Source organism: Kogia breviceps, chromosome 1 (genome assembly GCF_026419965.1).
Source record: "Kogia breviceps isolate mKogBre1 chromosome 1, mKogBre1 haplotype 1, whole genome shotgun sequence".
In the NCBI taxonomy this organism is placed as follows: Eukaryota; Metazoa; Chordata; class Mammalia; order Artiodactyla; family Physeteridae; genus Kogia; species Kogia breviceps.
Window position 1 is genome coordinate 114,429,298 of NC_081310.1, and position 15,549 is coordinate 114,444,846.

Consider the following 15,549-nt stretch of genomic DNA (forward strand, 5'->3'; position numbering starts at 1 on the left):
TCAGACCCCACCAGGAATGTGGCTTTGGGCCAGGATCCCTCTGGGCAAGAAAGGATGACTCAGCAGAAACAGCATCCTGACCCCACAGGATAACTGGAGCCGTTGCGCTGGGGGTGGATGCCAAGCGGCAGGGCTGGTGAATTTATGATCTCTCCACCTCAGCCTTCATCTCCACCCTCCCCCCAGCCAGCCTTTAGATGCCCTTCTCTGGGCTGCGGTTTCCAGACTCTCAGAGTAACAACTCTCAGACAGACTGGACGGGGGGCCCCCAGCTCTTCCCACTCCAAGCGATGGAATTGAGAAATGGTGGGGAGGAAGCAATCTGCCATTGAGGCCCCCAGGTCTGGCCAAGGGCAGGCACCCAGCATGACTCAAGGTGGGGGGCACTGGGCAGTGGAGGGAGCTGGCCTGGGCCGGCTCTGGGCAGAGCCATTTGGAAGCACATGTGTTTAGACGGGCATGGAAACCCACAGAGCTGCTTTTCTGTTCCTTGAGTCCAGCTTCTGAAAAATGAAGCATCTATCACCAGGAACCCTGGGAAATGTGTCCCTTTGTCACCAAAAGCTTTCATGGAAGAGACCAGTCACTACTGGGGAGTATAATGGCACTCTAATTGGTGCCAACCCTCTGCCCACTTGCACCCCAGGCCCTGAGCAGAAATGGATGATGGTGGTGGTGGTGAAAATGAGGATATTGCTCTAGCCCCAGCCGCTGCTGCTGTTAGAATTCATCAACTGTTTCGCACATACACTGCTAACCATTTTTACCTGTTTAATCTCACGCATTCCTCATAAATACCCTATAAAGTACGTATGTACTGATCTCCTAATTTTAAGAAAGGAAACAGCTTTGCAGAAGATTAACTTGCCTGAGGTCACCCAGGTACTAAGTGGCAGAATAAGCTTCGAAGTCTGGGATCTTCTTAGTGATTGGCTTGATTCATGACCCCCTTCTTCTGCCCCTTGGGGGAAAGAGGAAGGCAGAGTGCTTATGGCTCTGCCCCCTTCCCTGGATGCCACACAGTGACAGAGGGTCACCAGGGTTGGCCCATGGGCACACTGACCCCTTTCTGGGAGCCGTTGCAACACTTGGCGGTTTCCTGCGCAAAGCATCTTGGGCTCTTGGGGTCTGGCGAGCAGTGAGGATTCTGGGATTTGGGGCTAGACGACACAAGTCTAGTCTGCCCTTGACTTACTAGCTGTGCGGCTTTGACACTTTACTCTGTCCCTCTGGCCTTGGCTCCCTCACCTGTAAAATGAGAAAGAACACAACGACCTGCCCTCCGTTACCTGCCCAGCGAGATAAAACGTAGACCATAAGGCCACTGCAGCCAGGGGAGCCAGCCAGACAGCAAGCAGAGGGCCTGATGGGGACATCCAGAGGGGAAGAGGTAGGCGGGGCTGGCATCACACGGCTTGGCTCCCTGGTCGGGAAAGAGGTGGGCAGAGATCAGGGGTTCCTTTCTTAACGGATGACAGCTGCTTTGCACTAATGCATCGGCCTCATAGAGATCACCTGGAGGTGAGGACCCACAGCAGAATGGCTGCATCTTCCCAGGAAAATCCCATGGGCAGAACTGGTCTAGGCACCAGATGACAATCAGTTCCTTGCAAGGGCCCTGTTTTCTGACTTCCCTGTTGGTGGAATCTCTTGTCCTGCTCTAACGTGGGCTTCTGTTAGTTGACTGGTTCCTGTTGCCCCAGCAACAGAGCAATAGTGGAGGAGGTGGCTGCAAACGGCTGTTAAATCACTTAATCAACTGTGACACACAGGCACCCTGCCAAACAGCGGTGGTTACAGCTATGCCAGACTTAGTCACTGCCTGCAACTTAATGTGGCTAAGATGGTCATAAACATGCACGGAACAGGCAAATAGGTCCCCGACAAATGCATCTTGGTTGATTGATTTCAGAATCATGAAGACATTATATTATGTCCCTTAAAGTTTTATCCCTGAGCTTATTTTGTTATACTCAAGACCTTGGCAAACCAGTAATTTCCATAGAAGGTGTATGGCCAGGCTATCCCCCCAGTCATCCCATTCCTCGGCTCTTCATAAGGATTTATCAATAACAACATATCCGGCCTGTTTGGGCTGTTATTATGGTTCTATTCTGAAACATCCTGTAGTGGTTATTTTTTGGAAACATCATTTGGCTCATAATCTCTTAGCAACAGAACTTGAGGGTTAACAGCCGATGTAACTCCAAGCGAGATGATTGTACCTCGTGCGTGGGCAAACAAACCCACAGCAGCCAAGTCCGAGCACTCTCTGATTATGGGTTTCATTGTTTTAGGTCATCGAACGTCACCAGCACCCACCACGAGCCAAGCTTGCTTTGTTATATGCCTGAGAGCTTTTGCTGTGGCAGCCACGCACCCAAGGGCCCGGGAGAACTTTCAGTCACCAGGTGCCCAAGGCCGTCGTCACAGCCTCGTCTCCTCCTGGTACAGGTCCCAGACCGTGTGTCTGACTTGGAAGAGGAGGAGGGCGGGGCAGTGGCCCCTCACTCTGTGCGTGCCTGCACATCATGTCCTCACAACCCCCACTGTGCAGCGGTGTCAGGACCGTCCTGCCGTGTGACAGCCGAGGACGCGGCAGCCCAAGCAGGTGAAGCCACCAGCCATGGCCACAGGTTGGCAGAGGCAGGACTGGAATCAGGACCTGTCTAAGCCCCAGCCTCCATCCTTTCTTTGTTTCCTTCCATCCTTTCTTTCTTCATTTCTTCTTTTTCCTTTTTTAATAGTCAATATTCTTAGTTCAAGGGCTCCTATTGCAAACATAAAACCAAACATGGGCTTTGATTCTGTGAACCTGAATTCACACATCTAGGAAGAGAAAAGCAAACTGTGATCCATGTACATGGATGAAAACCAAAGGATCATGGCTAATCACGTTGGAGTTTTTGTTGTTGTTGTTGTTTGTCTTTCGGCCCCTCCACACAGCATGCGGGATCTTAGTTCCCTGACAGGGATGGAATCTGTGCCCCCTGCAGTGGAAGTGCAGAGTCCTAACCACTGGACTGCCAGGGAAGTCCCTCACATTGGAGTTGTAAAATTTCTACAGCCTAGAACCCACAAGCCACAGGTCTTATAGGTCATTCTGGATGTCCCACGGAGTATCTTTACTTTTCCTGAGTTGAGCAAACTTATCAGCCTTCAGCTTCTGGTTGATATCCCCGAGGATATATGAACAGCTCCGGAAGACTTCATTCTCAATGCCGTGTATCCCCTTCACCATTGTTGACACCAGTTGAATCCTGGATAGATTTTTCACCATGGATTCAATGAGATCAGTCACATTTCATCCAATAGACCAGCTGGTTATCCTTTTAGCTTGGTGATTTCACACGCACTTTCCACCACTGCCTTACACGCTTCCTTCCAATTTTCCTTGTTGTTGTTCTTTCCCATTTCTGGACTCAGTTCCTGGAGAGAAACGCTGGCCACATATACTCCAAACAGCCACACTTGAGTTGCCATGTTCTCTCCAAATCCATCCATGACAGCTGCTGGCATGAATCCCAAGTTTTCAGCCATAAAATAGTGAAACCTAGCAGAATCCACATTTGACACCCACTTTCAATCATGCGGTGCTTAAGTAATCCACTTTCCAGGTAACGTATGTGAGAATAGCCACTGGGTTGGGAACCACAATTATGATACAATCAGGACTGTACCTGATGATCTGAGGAACAATGAATTTGAAGACAATATTCCTCTGCACCAGATTAAGATGACTTTCTCCTTCTCACTGACGCACACCTGCAGTTACCCTCACAATCTCTGAATTGACAATCACAGAGTAAACTGTATCTGCCACAAATTTAGGTGTCTGAAGAAAGAAGTCCCCATGCTGCAGATGCATCATTTCTACTTTGAGTTTATCTTTTCAAGCATCCATAAGGGCAAGTTCATCAGCCAGGGACTTTCCCAGAATGCTGATGTCACATGCCATACCTACATGTCCAATACCCACTACAATGATTTTTATTATTTGGGGCTATTGCCTCTTCTTCTGCGACCAGCGCAATCAGTTTTTCCTTAAGAGATGCCATTGTGCACAGGAGAGAGAAGGCTTAGGGGACAGTTGTAATCGTCGTGCAAAGGATACAGGGTCAGCCATGTGTCCAGCCTCCTCTCTTTCTATTCATCCTGTTCACGCAGCCAAGTGCATAGGAGACAGCTAGGCCTTCACGAGATGTGTGATCTCCAACAGGCTGTTCTCCAGAGAGTAGCACACGAGGGCCATTGCCGCACGCCAGTTCCATAGGGGGAGCCACTGACCCCAGCATTCACAGGCAGTGTGGGGCCTGCCTGCCACTGGGGCTCATAATCCCTTTTTTATTTTGGTCCCTCCCCAAGGCTGAGACCATGGTTCTCCGTGGTAGGAATGCAAATTAAAGTAATAGCGGCCACTTATTACTACGAGCCAGGAACTTGATTTATACGCCTCTGTTCACTCCTTAAAACTTTATAAGGACATTTACAGATCAAACAAATGAGGGTCAGAGTAGTTGAATGACTTCCCATAAGTTTCATAAAACAGGTTCTTTTGGTGACACCCATAGTCTGTCACTCACGAGCAGAGGTGGATTTACTGAGCAACCCTTGATGCTTATGCTCTGGGTCCCCTTACTCACAGCTGCCCCTTCCAAGCCCTAGAAATCTATTCATATGGTCACGTATTTTTGTGAAATTTGAAAAAATAAGATGTTTTAATTTTTATCTTCTAGAGGAGAGCCTCCCTCAGGTTCCACAGAACCTGGATCACCTGTTCATGAGTGTATACCTTAGACATCCTAACTAAAAGTTTGCTTCTTCCTTCTGTCTCCTTTCCCTACTTTATCTGCTCTCCTTGGCACTTTCACTAACACACCATGTACTTTATGTATTTATCTTATTTACTGCATACCATAGGCACCACTCACTAAGTGTTTTTGGGTGAATGAAGGCAGCCATTGTCCTTATACATACATCCACCCTGTGCAGTAGGTTGTTTCCATATTATAGAAAAGATATAAAGATGTGAGAAATGACTTGCTCAAAGGCACCCACCAACAAATCCAGAGTCCCCCCATTCTCCTGCTCTGAGCTACCTTTGGACTTGGCCGTGTCTAGATTTCCTCTGGCCATGACATCGTAACTTACTCATAGACCAGACATCTCCCTGGTATTTCATCCTTGACTCCTCCTTCTCTCAACAAGCTCCCCCTACCCTCCAAATACTATCGGCCGCCTCCCAAATATTTCTCAGACCCAATCACTTCTCTCCACTGCCCCCACCACAAACAGGGTCTTCATCAGCTTCCTGGTGGTCTCCCTGCCCCTGGTCTCTTCCCCCTACAGCTTCCAGAGGCTGACCTGATCAAGTCACTCTCCTGCTGGAGACCTATCCCATGGATTCTTTCTTAGAGGTCAGATCTGAAATCCTCAGCCTGACCCACATGACCACATTGGCTTTTATTTTTTCCAGTTCCTCAAACTCACCATCTCCTTCCTGACTCAGAGCCTTTGCACATGCTCCTCCTACCCTCAGCACCTGAGCATTCTTCCCCTCCTCCCTCCTTATCATCCTACTTAATTTCTACTCACCCTTTTGGTCTCAAAGCAGCATCACTTCCTCAGGGCTACCTTTTATGTCCATCCACACTGGGTGAGAGCCCCTGTGAATTGTTTTTACAGCTCCCTGTATATCTCTGCTAAGAACTGATTACAACTGTCATTAAATAACCTATTGCATTGTTTTTTTGGGGGGTGTTGATCTGCTGTTGTGACCCCCTCCCTCCACCCTTCTCCCCAGACCAGGTGTACCTTGCTCACTATTATATCTTTGTATGGTATTGTTCATTTGTTTGTTTCATATTGGAGTATAGTTGATTAACAATGTTGTGTTAGTTTCAGGTGTACAGTATGTATTGTTTGTTTGGCTTAAGGGATAATGACATGTATTCCTCTTTCACATATAACCCTCAAGGTGAGTGTTTCTTCTCAGCTGGCGGCAGTGTTCCACGTGGTCCTTTGGGGACCCAAGTTCCTTCCATCCTGTGGCTCTGTCATTCCTAGGAGTTGTCATCTGCATAGTTGAGGCTGGGTCATTGCCACATCTGAGTTGGAGCCAGCAGGAAGGGGGAAGAGTTTTCTAGGTTTTGGCTTAGCTCCAGTTATCTACTACAGAATAACAAACCACTCCAAAATAGTGCTATAAAATATCAACTATTCCATTATCCTCATCGGTTCTGTGGGTCTGTGAGGAATGCTGGGGATTTTGGACAGAATTCAGGGAGGACGGCTCGTCTCTCCACTCTACAACGTCTGGGGCCTCAGCTGGGAAGACTCAGGTGACTGGGGGTGACTCAGATGGTTGGGGGCTGAATTGTCAGGAGACACCTTCACTTGCCTGGTGCTTGGCTCGAAGACTGGGCTCAGCAAGGCTTGTTCCAGGGCACTGACATGGAGCCTCGCTAACTTGGTGGCCTCAGGGGAGTTGGACTTCTTTCATGGAGGCTCAGGGCGCCAAGAGTGAGTATTCCCACAAGGTAGAAGCTGCCTAGCCTTCTATGCCCTAGCCTCAGAAATCACATTGCTTCCCACTTTCCTCTTGGGTGAAGACTGCCCAGGTTCAAATGGAGGGGTCATAGACACCCACCACTTGGCAGGTAGAGAGTCAAAGACTTTGTGTCATGTTTTAAAACCATTATACCTGGAGGGGCTAATGTCAGTTTTACTCACATTCCCCTGGTGAGAATGCAGTCATATGGTCCCTTCTAAATGCACAGGGCTGGGAAATGCTGTCCCTAGTCAGGCAGCCATGTGCCCAGCTTCAAGTCCATAATAATGGAAGAGAGAAAATGGATTTGGGTGGACTCTGCAGTCGGCCATGGTCTACTCTGTCTACCAAATACGTGTGTACCCCTCTTCCCACATGCAATACACCTCTCCTCAGGAAAAAAACCAAAGTTCCATTGACTAAATCCACCGCTGCCTATTTGTTGAACAACTAAGTGATTGAATGTCTGCAGAGCCTCTGTGTTCACCCATCCACTATGGATGGACCATTTCTTAACCTAGAGCCTTGATGTCAGCTAGTTCTAAGTGGGGAGGCAAAACCACGTAGCTGTGGCCTGTTAGGATTGAAGAGAAATCTGCTTTTCCTTTTATGTCAGTACTTAATTCAATCTACTTATGGAGCAGGAATATCAATAAATGTTCATTGAAAAGAATATCTGTCTCACACTGCATCTAAAATTAATCCAGATGGATCAAAGATTCAAATGTAAAAAGTAAGCTCACAAAATGCTAGGGTTCAAAAAGGGTAAGAGCAGACAGCTTACAGAAGAAAATAAACAAAAGGCCAATAGTGGGATGAAAAGTCGTGTTCTCAAGGATGTGGTGAGACAGAAACTCTCACATGTTGTTTCTTGGCGTTTGAGTTGATAACAGTTAGAAGGAGGGTTGGCAATATCTTTCAAGGTGTCAAATGTTCAGTATTTTTTACCTGGAAACTCCACTTTGAGGTATTTATTCTACAGATATACAGTATTCCCACAAGTGAGCCAAACTATATGTCACAAATGTTCAATGTAGGCTTGTTTAGAACAGCTAAGTCTCTGGAAACCACCTAAATACCCATCCATGGTAAACTATCAAATAAAGTAGAATCTCATGCAGCTGTTAAAAAGAACACAGTAGATTTATTAGTACTAACACAGAAAAATGTCCAAGGAACAGTGACACCTGGAAACTAAAGGCCTGTTGGAGAACATTATGCATAGTGTAAGCTCACATGTATAAAGAAGGAAACAAAATAATATATTCATATGTATTGAAAGATACCTGGAAAGATTCATAGAGAGTTTTAACAATAGTTACTTCAGGGGGGAGTGACTTTAAGGCTGGCGGTAGCAGGAAGATTTTTACTTTTTGTTTTATGCCCTTTTCCACTATATGGATTGCTTTACAATACCCATGTATCACTTTTATAGGGGAATCAAATTCAGAATAGTGGGTACCTCTAGGGAAGAAGGGAAGGGCATGGGAGAGAGGTCATGGGGCCTTTTAACTGTATGTACCGTTACGTTTCTAAAAGAAATTGAAATGGTCAAAACGGTAAAGTTTGTGTCAGTGTATCTAACCACAACAAAAAGAGGAAAAACTGTGGCAATCTGTTAAGAATTGATAAAGCTGGTAGGTGGGTACTAGGGGGTTCATTTTATAATTCCCTCGGCTTTTCTATATTTTAAAAACATTTCACAACTTTAAAAACTTTTTTTTTTCCTAAAAAGGATTCATTCAATACACAAGATAAAATCAATGAAAAAGAAATCAGAAAAATGAAGCAAAAGGAAAACACAGGCAGTAAAATAAACGACTTCGCGGCTCACACTTTTTATAAGCAACGTGGTAGATTCAATCACAGTCTCATTGGAGATGTGGACACAGCGTTCCCCACGCTGAGCTCAGGATGCTACCGAGCCTCCAGGAGCACGAAAGATGGCGTCGCTCAGCAAAAGGAAACGTGCCACCGTGGCGCGAGGCTGGAGGGGGGCGAACGTTAGGGGTTGTCGCAGTGGAGGCAAGAGTAGGCCAGTGCCCTGGCCACGCGAGCTGCCTCCCTCAGCCTAAAAAGCAGTGGGGCAGCCCTGCTCTCCTTTCCCTCAGCGGCCTCCCTCCCTGCGCGTTCTCCCACTCCAGCCCTGGAGAGCTGGGAAAGCAGCGGGCAGGCACCCTTCCCTGCCCTCTGGCCGCTTCCCACCCTGCAGGGTCTTAATGCTGTACCTGCAGTTCTGTGATCCTTTTTGGTTTCCTTTCTTTTGAAAATACTGCCTGCAGTGCCATCCTGACTCAGGTTTTGAAAAAGCTCTTTGTGTGAACTTGAAAGGCGGGTGATAAAGAAATAAAGGGCAGAGGGCTGTGGGTTTCACCAGCTGCCTTTGTTCTGGGCACGGAAGCAATGTCACAGGCAGACAGAGGTGGGGTGGGGGTCTGGAGTCTGTCCTTGAGGCTCCGAAGACTGTCGTGGTGGGGCCTGGACATCCAGGGTCAGGTGGCTGCCCAGGGTGCCCTGTGAGGTGGTGAGCTCCCTCCCCGTTGCAGCTGGGATCCCACTTAAATGATTCGTGTCTAGGGTACCTGGAAGGATTTCCACACAGGGAGGTGCACTTGTTCTGCCAAGTTCCCTTCTAGCTGGGCTCCACGGGCAGGGCTTCGGGGCCCAGTCCTGCTGTCTGTCCTTCCACCGACCTCAGCCATCCCGAGGGCAGACCCTGGGCTGTGACAGGTCTACTGCTGATTCTCTCCAGAGGGGCCAGGAGGCGAGGCACTGCCCTTCCTGCAGCTGCTGTGTGTGTGTGTGTGTGTGTGTGTGTGTGTGTGTGTGTGTGTGTGTGTATGTGTGCCACTCAGGCCCCTGCAAGAGAGAGAGAGTTTCTGGGTTCCAGTCCTGGCAGGGCCTCCGAGACCTGCTGATCAAGCCTCTCACAGTGCAGTGTTTGGATGCTCAGGGTGTCTGGCTCCTCAGTGGCCTCGATTTTGTGTTCTCTTTGCTGACTCTTAGAAACCAAGTGCTGGCAGCCAGCCAATGCATGCAGGGCTCCAAGCTGGAATTCTTAAATTCGTCACTGAATTTCAAATTCGGAACACACCCGCTGTCCTTTTTACAGAGAAGGAAACTGAGGCCCAGGAAAGTTGAGTGGCTTGTCCAGACTCCCCAACTGGGAAGGAGTGGAGTTGGGACTGGGCCTCTCCTCTCTTCCGAGTCTGCTCCCCAGCTTCTCCACGCTGCTCTGCGGCACCCGGAGAGGCTGACCTGTGGGACTGCTTCAGTGGTACGCTTACTCTCTGCCTTGACCAGTGAGCAGCACCACCAGCTTATGGGAGGCAGAGAGGAGAGAGAACAGGGGCACTTATTCCCCCTAATGCCCCCTGTGGGGTTGCCACTGTCTGGCTGCATCCCTCAGCTGAGGCCTTAGATACGGTCAGGCAGCCTCTCCACTCGGGTCCCTTCTGGTCACCTCCCCGGCCCCATCAGACTTAGCAGTGGAACAGACGGCTGCTGTTGGTCTAGTTCCTGCAGTCCTTTCCTACAGCTTGCCCTTACCTTTGAAAAGAATCTCTTTATTGAATGCTCCTCAAATGGTCCAGGTTGAGTATGCTGCCTGCTTCCTGCCGGGACCCTGATTGAACCATACCATCCTTCCAGCTCATCGGCAAGGACCCCTGGGTCTGCTGAGTCATCACAGATTGCAGCTGGGCCCGTTGGGGGTGGGGTGGGGGGGCTTTCTAATTCCTGCTTTTCTCTCTGCCTCTGCTCATACCCTCCCCCCTCCCCTATCTGCTTGCTTTGCCTCCAACCCTCACCTGTCATTCTTCCCCTGCCTGGGGATGTTTAAGGGATGAGAGTGATGGCTAAGCAACTTTCACCCCTACCCTGTCTACCCATGATACATCCAGGAAGTAGTGCTCTGAGGTCTTGGACGTCACAGGCCAGTCAGACAGACCCGGGGTCCTTGGGACAAGGTGTCTTGGAAGCCAGTGCACAGAAACAGGGTGACTTCACATTGCTGGAAGAGGCCTCTTCCCTGGGGACCCTAGATCAGGAAAGCTCACCCACTCACTCACTCACTTGCAATGCAGAGGCTGACTCCCTTCCAAGCCCACCCCCAAGGGACCTGCATGTCACTTCCTCATGGACACTATCCGTGGCCCTTGGCTGAGGCTGGTTGTTCCACTACATGTTCCCAGCACATCCCATCCCTCCTCGTTTTGTAACCCTCATCACAGTGCTATCCCTTGTCCATTGTCTATATCCTCCACTGCTCCATCCTCTCCCTAAAAGGAGCCCCTGTGTCTGCACTGCTGACCACTGTATCCCCAACATCTGGCACAGGGCAGGGCACACCGTAAGGGTTTAGCAGATTGTTGAATTGAAATGGAAAAACAATATTTCAATCAATAGCATGCAGATTGTATCTCGGTGGACACTGAGAGAACAATGACCAGCGTGGCAGGCTGGGTCTTGGAGAGAACGTCAGCCCGAGGAGGCTGGAGGCGGGGCTCTGGTCCCTGCTGTGCCTTATACGAATTTGGGGACTCTGATCAGCCTCTGGGCTTTAGGTTTTTCATCTGTAAGATGGGGCTAATACTTACATTAATGTTTTCTACTGCTTCATAACAAATTATCACAAACTTCCCAACTTAAAACAGCACACATTTGTTATCCACCGTGTCCATAGGTCAGGAGCTGGGCACAGCTTAGCCGGGTCCTCTGCAAGGCTGCAGTCAAGGTGCCTGCCAGGGCTGCATTCTCATCTGGAGATTTTAGTGAGGATGGATTCACTTCCAGGCTCACACAGTTGTTGGCAGAATTCATCTCCTTGTGGTAAGAGACGGAAATCTTGCTGCTTGGTGGGGTTGGGGGACTGCTCTCAGTCCCTAGAGGCCCCCCACAGTTCCTTGCCATGAGACCCTCTCTATAGGCCCTCTCAGAACATGGTAGCTTATGTCTTCAAAGTCAGCGAGAGAGGAAGTCTCTAGCACCAGTCTGCTGGCGAGACTGGGTCTCTACAACATGTAATCGTGGAAGGGATATCCCATCACCTTGCCAACATTGGTTAGATACTGGCATACTGGTTATTCCATTGATTAGAAACAAGTCCCAGGTGCTGTCCACACTCGAGGGGAGGGGATTACACAAGGGAATGAACGTGGGGATATGGGGATCACCTTAGAATCTGTCTCCTATGATATTCATCTCGCAGGATTCGTGAGGGAGTTAAATGAAAGAAAGCACAAAAACACTTCACACAGTGCCTGGCACTTAGTGAAAACTCAGAAAATATCATAAAAGGCAGCTAGAAGCAGCTGTTTCTTCTTTGGTCCACTTGGAAATAGGAAACGTTGATCCATAATTGGTCCCCAGGTCCCACCATGTCCTATTGGCTTCCGTCAGGCTGCTTCAGCCATTTGTAACATCTGTCTGGATCTTGAAGGCAGTTGAATTTGTCATGTGGTATTAGCTAGTATGATCAATAGGTGTTCTTATTATTGTAGTTTAAAGTTCTTGGAAGATAAGTTCTGTATCTTATTAACTTTTCTAGCCTCTGGTGCTCAGCTTTTTGGGTTTAGGATGTTGAGTTTAGTCTGAATGTTTCACAAGCGTTGAGCCACAGCACTAACCAGAACGATCTGAGTCCCAGCTATAGCCCCAGAGGGCACGTGGTAGTTGGCGGGAGGGAGGGAACAGGAGCAGGTTGGAAGGACAAGTAAATACATGTCAGACCCTGCTATGGGGAGCCCCAAGCTCCTGTTGCCATGTTTGCCCACCTGCCTCCACCCCAGGCTTTCTTCCCTTCTTAGCGTTCAGCTCCCCTCCCACACCTCCACCCCGCCTCACCCACTCCGAGCAGGGTCTCCCTGGGATCTGGGTGTGGTGTGCCCTGCAGGTTTTAATGGGGGAAGAAAAGAGGGATTCCTTCAGAGACATAGAGCATCTGGGCTGGGAAGAGCCTTAGACCCCTGGGAAGGGGTCAACAGCCATCTTTAGGACACGGGATGAGGACTCATGTCTGTCAAGTGCCTACACCTGCCTCTGGGCTCCACACTTTACGTATTTCATTTCCTCTGTTTCAATCTTCAAGGTAGATAAACGGAAGCCCAGAGAGGGGAAGTGGCTTCCTCTGGTCACACAGCTGCTGCGTGGCAGAGTTAGAACAGAACCTATGTATCCTGAACCGCTGGTCCAGGGTTTTCTCTCAACAGTGCTCCTCCCTCAGGGTCTGTGGGCCCCTGGTGTTGCTAGGGCACCCTTGGCCATGGCCCAGTTCTCTCGACAGAGCTCTGGCTCCCCACCCTCGATTCTTCTTTCCCTCTACCACTGCTTCCAGCACTTTCTCTGCTGGGGGGGCTCCAGACTCCTGCTGACTCAGTAGCACCTCGCTCATCCTCAGCCTGGAACCAGACCAGCCATGCAGCCCATCCAGACCCTGAGCATAGACATTCTTTCCCAGCAGGGGTAGAAGCAGTTTGAAGCTCGCATATCTGGGTAGCTGTTGCCCAACTCGGATCTGTAGAAGACAAACCAGAGGGGTCATTTCTGTCATTTCTGGGCAAAGCCACGGCCCTCAGAGCTGGAGCCTCTTCAGAGAGGCAGAAGGCCCATCTCAACTGCAGGAGGTGGGTGGTGGGTGGTGAGTGGGGGCCCTGCTGGAGCAGGGTCACCTGCCCCTGGCCAATCAGACGGGAGGTTCACCCACCCTCCTCAAGTAGAAAAGTGGAGGCCAGAAGCCCAGAGGCAGTAGCCCAGCGACCAGGACTGTAAGAGCCTGTAAAGGTCTGAAACATTCCTCAAACCCTCATGTGGGATGCTTTTGTTTTTCCCTCTGCTTTCCCTGAAGGAGTTAGGGGTGAACCCCTTGAAAGGCATGTCTTCAGGGTGGGAAGAGAAGGAGAGCTGGGTGCCTGTCTTCCTTTTGCACCCAGATTAGGTATGGGGAGGGTTGGGGGCAGATGTCCAGGCTGAGAGAAGCTGGCTGTACCCCTGCACGGGGGAGGCTGCCTGGGCCTGAGCCAGGCCTGTGCTGGGACTCTGTTAGCACTGGAGCTGCTGTGAGGGCTCAGACAGGCTGCCACTACCCCGAAGCCTGGCCTGTTCCAAGAAAACACTCTAAAACCAGTCAGTGACCCAGGGGAAGAACATCCTGCAACCTAGTTTTACTTCCTTTCAAAAGTTACAGCCTCCTCCGGGGTAGAACCTAGAAAAGAAGAAAGCACACCACACACACACACACACACACACACACACGCACGCACACACACACACAAACACCCCTCTCCCTCACCTACCATGGAATATGGGCTGCAGACCCCTCATCTCCCTGGGCCTGTGTCGTGGAACACACACGTGATCTTGAAGACTCATACGAAGCCCACCCAGTCACACACAACCACCCACAGACACACTCCGTCACACACTGTGACTGTCAGCAGCACGCAGCCACAGAGTCACTCATAACCACAGGTGACCATGCGTTCACACGCCGGACACCCGAGCATGTGAAACCACGCACGCTGCACCCAGTGAGACTTCCCCACACACATTCACACTCACCCGTTCACCTGCGTGTGATCACACACAGCTGGACACGGTGACACACAGGGATTCCGAACGCACACAGTCACGCACAGACTCATACCACCCTACACAACCACAGTCACACTCAGGCACATCACGGGTAAGTGGAACACACAGTCATAGGCAACTGCACACGACCAGACACCGTCACGGGCAATCCCACGGAATGCGGAATGACAGGGAGGCCCCAGACGGTGCTTTAACACAAGCAGCAGGGGCAAGGGGCTGGGGGAGTCTTGTTCTCTGAAATGGGGGTTGGTGAGGGCCTGGCTGTGACTGAGTCTGGGACAGAGGAGTCCACTCAGCCCCCCAGATGGTCCACTTCCTGGTCATCCCTTCAGAGTAGCAGAACCTTGGAAGTTAGTTGGCTCCACTTCCCGCCCAGCAGAGCATTCCTGGGTCCTGATGCAGCATCCGCAGCCTCCTCGCTCCCTCCCCCTTTAGCCCCGCTGGGTTTCTGGCAGGAAGCTTGGACCAACAAGGGACCGCGGTGAGTCAGCGGGAAAGGGCTCAGGGAATGCGGGTGGGTGACCAGTGGGGCCTGCAGTTGCTGAAGCTTCTGAGGGAGGAGCGGCTGCCCTTCCTCGTGAGGGGCTGCGCAATTGGAGTCACTCCTCCAGGGGAAAGAGGGTTACAGGCTCGGGACTGGGTGGTGATGGCCATGTCTCAGGCAACCCTGTGTGCAGGGAAGCAGATGAAAGGAGCCATATGCTCCCCCAACAGGCTGCCCTCGGGCCTCCCTTGCCTGCTGTGGGCTCTGCCCCTGCCTAGTCCTCAGCTGGGCTTGGCCCACACGCAGCCCTGCGGCCCCGGCACCATACCCTGCTCTCCACCATCACTGACTCATTCATTTCTTCAGCCATTTGTGGAGCACCTACCACACCAAGCTGCATGGTCTGTGCCTTCCCATGGGGAAGGTCACCTGAAAGATGATTCCGGGGCGATGTAGGGACAGAGATGTACACACACTATTGGGAAGCTGCTGGGGTTGGCTGCGTGCAGTCTTTAACCTCCAACCCCTGCAATGGAGGCCAGGATGGCTGCTGATGGTGGTGCCCTTCGCTTAGGGTGTTCTTGACCTCTGACCTCTCCCAAACCAGGCAAGCAGCACAGCCAGGATAGCCCTTTCAGGGAAGGCACGGGTGGGCACGACTGTTAATAATATGGCCCTTTTCATTTTCCCAGGAGTCAGGGAAATGCTTTTCCAGATCTGAAGGACAAAATTTTAAATGCCACATCTGAAGGAAACCTTTATAAAACGACTTTCCATCTCCTGCAGCCTGGCAGAGTCCCCACAAGCATTCTCCTTGCTGTCTCAGGTTATTAGTGCGAACTTCCCTTACCACCAGACCAGATATGGTGATCCTTTCTTGGGCTCAGAGTAGGTGGCCAAAAACACTCATGGAAGGAACACACGC

The 15,549-nt window shown here is 50.4% G+C and overlaps 1 pseudogene; it reads right to left on the reverse strand.

Annotated features, from left to right (window-relative positions):
* Window positions 1-3,091: 3,091 nt before the first annotated feature.
* LOC131745553 (L-lactate dehydrogenase B chain-like) lies at window positions 3,092-4,058 on the reverse strand (annotated as a pseudogene).
* Window positions 4,059-15,549: the final 11,491 nt, after the last annotated feature.